The sequence below is a fragment of the Diplotaxodon limnothrissa genome, linkage group LG1, assembly GCF_057381915.1.
Source record: "Diplotaxodon limnothrissa isolate DT_005_m linkage group LG1, D_limnothrissa_male_GT1.1, whole genome shotgun sequence".
NCBI lineage: Eukaryota > Metazoa > Chordata > Actinopteri > Cichliformes > Cichlidae > Diplotaxodon > Diplotaxodon limnothrissa.
In genome coordinates, this window is record NC_140596.1 from 35,125,438 (window position 1) to 35,131,437 (window position 6,000).

A 6,000-nucleotide genomic window follows, 5' to 3' on the forward strand; every position below is an offset into this window, starting at 1 on the left:
CTATTGTATGGATCCTCTGAAAGATGTGTCTGTTTTAAGGCAGTGAATGAGTTGAAAGCTTTTGATTTTCTCTTGAAACACGACAGCTCACTTTTTGCTTTGTCGCTTGCTACGTCCTGTAAATGTCATTAAAGCCTGTCGTCATAATGAAACTATAATCTGCACAAATTAGTTTGAAAATAGAAAAAAAAAGGATGTGCTTTCATCTGGCATAATTACAGTTTCAGCTCGTACGGGGTATGAAATGAGATTGAACATTTAGGTAAATACCCTTTTTACTGCCTCTCACGATACGACTTGTACATCTCTGGTGTCTTTACAGACTCACAAACTCCTGCAGAAATCATCCAAAGTTGCCTCTGCCAGATATCATCTAAACTTTTTAAGACTCTGGAAGCCATCTGTTCCATAGATTCCTGCAGCGTTAGCGTTCACATCAGAGTTATATCCTCCACATTAACATTTAAAGCCAATCTTGTGCATTGTCTGTTCAACAACACGTATAATGGAAACAGAGGAAACAAGGAATTGAAGTTGCTGTTTGAAATACTACAAGGACTGAAAACCTTTTAAATGTTAAATACTTCAATAGGCAAAGCACAGTGCATTAATAAACCATTAACTGGATAATGCTGTTCTGATGCATTAACTTGCTTCCTAAATTTGCACAGTTAATCAGCTGCTGCAAATCATGAATTCTGGAATGCAAGGACTCATCTTCACACATTATAGCTAGCTAACACCAGTGTGGAAGATGGCAGCATGTTCAGTGTGTGATATTTGTCATCTCTGGCACCATGGCCCACTGAACCAACTCATTAAACACCCCCCACCCCACTGAATTTAATGCCGTTTGAAACATTTAATTCCAACTTGATATTCTTTCTTTCAAAATTTGAAATACTTTTATAACTTCATAACATGCAATCTACAGAAATGGAGCTTTGATTATTAGCTGTTGAGAGCAGAGCTATTAAAGCTGATTGACCCTTGAATGTGTTTCTCTGGTTGCAGTTATTATTACGGTACAAATGGAGGAGTGTCTTACAGTAAATACAGAGTGTGGACATTTCATTTCCATACACCCAAATTAGCTACTTAGAGGCAGCGGGGTGCCGTATGCTAAAATAGCGCTCAGCAGATCTGCTGAGGAGCATTAAGGGCCATATGGACCATGCAATTTAGAGACTTCACACCCTGCACAGGCTGCTGAGGTGTGGAAAGGACCATATCGCATACAGATAGCAAACCTTATAGACAGCAGTGTTGGGGGAGTCTGGCTTTATAACCTTCAAATATTGTCACTAATGATGTTAAATAATTACAAGCTTGATCAGGAAGAGGATGGGTGTCAATTCAAGAGCTCTGTATTAATTTTTCATAGTATCCAAAAGGTTGATTATGATGTTTTGTTTGAGCCGGCCCAGTAAATTAAACTATGAAACGTCTCGATGCATGCGCAAACAGGTTCACTCTGTTCATCTGGGCACGCTGAAAACGTTATGTCCAGATCAACAGAATCAAACTTTTTGGATTTACTTACCTGGAAGATTGCGCATGCATCAAGACGTTTCATAGTTCAATTTACTGGGTCAGCTCATACAAGACATCAGCGCAGACTGTTTATTCAGAGCACAAATAAATTGTTTTCTAAGTTTTGTTTTCCAACCACAGTTCAAGTCTGAGATTTCAGAATTTGTTGTTTACAACACAGAGACCAAAAGAATGACTCTTGCTGAGTTTTCTTTACAGAGTGTTATACCATCATGTGATCTGTAGTACTGATTGCTGCAATATGAAGGATGAAGAGTTAAAATCAATGCAGATAGACAATCTAGAGTTTGTCAAGCTCCTCAAGCTTCTAGTGATGACCTGCCTGTTGCTTTTCCTGTTTTCTCCACTCCCTTTGTCTCTTGTCTCTGTGAGGATTTGTCTGTGAGGATTCCTGGGCATGTCTGTCCTCCACCTGGATCCTCAGCTGGCACACCTGATCTGCGTCAACCTCTCTGCTGGATTGTTCTGTCACCAGTCGTGGCAGCGTGGCAAGCTCCTCACGTTTGCTTGTCCTTATGTTAACCAAGCCTCATTTACTGTGCTGCAGATCCTCCTGGTGTGCCAAACAGTTTTGTGTAAAATCCTGGCAAGTCAGTCTCTCTCTGTTCTGACAATGACCCACAACTGCCAGACCAGCCTTTCCAGCTAAACTGGGCAGCAGCTTTGCTCATGCCATCTCATCATCCATGCAGCATCTCATTGACATAAACAATGGAAAGAGTGAGGAATCCAAGATATATCAGCTGTGAGTGGGCACAAAAAAGACCTACCATGCATTAGTTTAGTTAAGAGCAGAGTCAAATGTAGGATACGGAGGCAAACAAATAAGTAAATAACAAAAATTAGCTTGTGCTGGACACTGCAAAAATAAAAAGTTTAAAAGAGTAAATCTAAACAGTAATTCAACATCAAAGTGCAAACTGGCAAAGCTGAGGACAGGAATGCATGTACATATATACACAGGGGTGACAGGTGGAAGGGAAACAGGTGAAGATAATCCAACATGGCTGTCGGTGAAAAGCTAAAGGCAGACACTCAGAAAGGAGGGAAAGCAACAAAAGCAGGAAGCAAAAAGTGGGCAGGCTACAAGAGAGAATCTTCAAAATTAAAACAGGATATAATGAAAAGGATGTAATTAACAGGACAATTATAATGGCCACAAAAACAGTAAAAACACAGGACTGTAGTGTTTCCCACATGTGGACATGGTCAAAGACTAAAAACTTTTCAAATGCAGATCTTCATTGAACTGTTCTTTTAGTTGGAGACTGAACTTAATCCCTGTCTAGGAAATTGGCTGAAAATATCTTAGTAAGGTATTGGGCAACTGCCAGAAAGGCTTCAACGTGCATTGATTTTCCATATTTCTTAACTCTGCTGAATGATGGTGGTGTAGAGTGGTGTCTAAAGTGTTGGTGAAAAATCTCCTGATGGTTTTCAGCTGGTATCTGGTGAAAACAGAAAAGCTCAGTTATCCAATTTAGGGGAAAGAGAGCACTTTAGCGTTCTAATAGTGCGATTGCATCGTAAATGGTAAATGGACTGATTCTTATATAACGCTTTTGTACTCTCCTGGAGCACTCAAAGCACTTTATACAACATGCTTCATTCACTTTGTATCTACCAGTTACACAAATTCCTACTCCGATGGATCCATCGGAGAGTATTTGGCATGCAGACTGGAGCAGCCAGGGATCTACCAACCTTCTGATGAGTAGATACTTCTTGAACTACAGCCACCCCACCTCATAGAATATGACTACAGCTATCATTAAATCATTCAACCAATTCAGTTTTATTTATAAAGCGCCAAATCACAACAACAATCATTGCTGGAAAAGGAGCTACATATTGAAAGGTAAAGACGACACAGTAATACAGAGAAACCCCAAAAATCACGCTACCACCTATGAGTAAGTACTTTGTGAAAGTGGGAAGGAAAAACTCCCTTTTAACAGGAAGTAGCCTCCAACAAAACCAGGCTTAGAGAGGGAGAGCCATCTGCTTCAAACATTAACAGGTGAGGGGGAAAAAAATCAGTGATTACCTGTACTATTTGTAGTCACTATTATTTTAAGAGAGACTATATAAGAGAGACTCCTCCCATATCACGATAGAAGTATTTCAGCACTGGATAAAGATGAATTACTCAGAAACACACTATAGTGACCTGCAATAACTCTTCTTCCCTCTCTAGGTGCTAAAGGGACAGTTTATTGATTTATTTTAGTAGAATTTGGGAGACTTAAAAAAAGTCAGTCTCTGTCCAGAGTATTTTCAAAGCAAGGCATTCATATCTGAACCATCTGAATAGAATTGAATGCAGCAGCCACTGTACAGAGCCAGGCTGACAGGAATGCTTTTTTGATATTCTGAGGGGTACCACCAATTCAGTGTTGACACATCTTTTTTTCTCCCAGTGTAGCTTCTGGCAGTGTGAGTGGTCTTGACTACCAATGTGCACATAAATGACACGGACGGGACTTCCTGAATAATTGTGCCTCAGATCAACTTCTCTCCTCAGTGAAGTTCCGTTGTGAGGCAATGAATATGCTATAAGCCCTGTTCTATTGAATTCAAACCTTTGTAAACGTTACACTTCTTATTTTAAGTGACCATTACTTAAGTCTTTCAGTAACGAAAACAAATTACAATCTAAGTGACACTGAATGCACGGATAATACAGCAATCCTAGGATAAGCAGTAAGTGCTTTTTTCCCCGGTAGAATGACATGCTTTTATATTATTCGGACAAAAGGGCCTTGCATAAAGCAGCAAGTGGCAGAGACCTCTGTTAGAGTGGAAGATTAATGGATGATTCAGGTAGATAGTCCCTGGGGCTAGAGGGCCACTCTGAAACTAAATGACCTCAGATGGCACAATGAAGCCAGACTGCTTTTTCATATAAGCAGCCATACTGAGATAAATTGCTTTCCCCCTCTTCATCTAATTATAAGTTCTTCTGGAATTAGTGCAAGTTCCTGGGTTTGAAAAATATCCAGAGGAAAAGAAGGAAAAAATATCAAACTCTATTTCCCTAGGACTTTGTATAATAATACATATTATTTCAAGAAATTTGATGTAATCTCTATCTTTGAAATAGGCAGGTTAGATTTCCAGTAATCTCCTAACTTAAATGGCTTTTCTTTGCTGACCTGTGTTTTCTTTTTTTTTTAAAGTTCCCTCAACACAGCAATTTTTTTGACAATAGATGAAGGGATGTGGCTCACAAAGGACTGACAGGAACATTTCTGGCACAGAGACACACGCACACCTATTCCCTTTGAAACACTTAGTTTGTCCCACATTTTGCCAACACTTCCAGTTGACAGTTTTCTTATTAAAAATTAGGAAGCTATAGGAAATAAATGATGTGATTCACCCAGCTCTACATGTAGGAGAAATTTAGCGACACTGCAACTATGCACTGACTTAAAAAAAAAACAAAAAACAAACAAAAAAAACAAACAAAAGAATACATGTTCATAAAAATACAGAGCCTTATCACACGTGCCTCGAGTAAGAAAATACATGTTTGGAAATGTTGTTTAATGTAACTGAGAAAAGAACTCCATCAGCTTATAATGCTTTTAGCTGATGGAGGTTTGATTATGTGCAAAGTCAATTATTCTGTACTGGCAATGTTAATTATAAAAGAAAGTGTTCACTGCAGTTTCACTCCACTTGCTATTATCGTAGTAATTGCATTGATTGTATTTCTGACTAAATATAGACGGGCTCAGTGCTTTGCTAGCAGAAAAAAGATCTTCCTAATATCTGTTGCTCATTTTGTTTTTCCTCATTTAATAAAACTGGAAATAATGAACCTTTTTGGCAATCTGCACTTATCCATGTAGTATACCAACAAAGATCTTTCTTAACACTTTGCTACCCCTCTTCCAGCTTTATGAGAGGTACTTCATTACACATACACTCAGCTGCTTTGCATCATCCATCCAGACATTGTGTATATAATCAAATCAAACTGTTTATTGTCTTGTAATTTATTCTAGCAAACTATAGTCTGGTTGAAAATAGGAAGTTTGTGAGAAACTACACTCAAAAGAATGATTCTTCACCCAAAACAAACATTATGCAATGATTTTGAGTAAAAATCGAAAGTTATTTTATTCAAATACTTAATCTTTAAGGAAAATGTGCATGGCATGAACTGAATGTGTATCAATAAACAAAATTTTGTCTTTACCAGATTCCACTGAATGTAACATCTTACATGTAACAAATTCTAAGAAAAAGTTAAAGGTAATAAGATTTGTTAAAGTCAGCATTTTGGGTAGAAACTTTTTTGTATGTAAGTGTAAGCTACCAAAGTTCACCTGTCATAACACATATGTTTACTTTTCATGTCTGATCTGCAAATATCCATTAAGGTTTTGTTTTTTTTTGTTTTTTTTTTTTTTAGCATTTTACTACTTAGAACTTGTG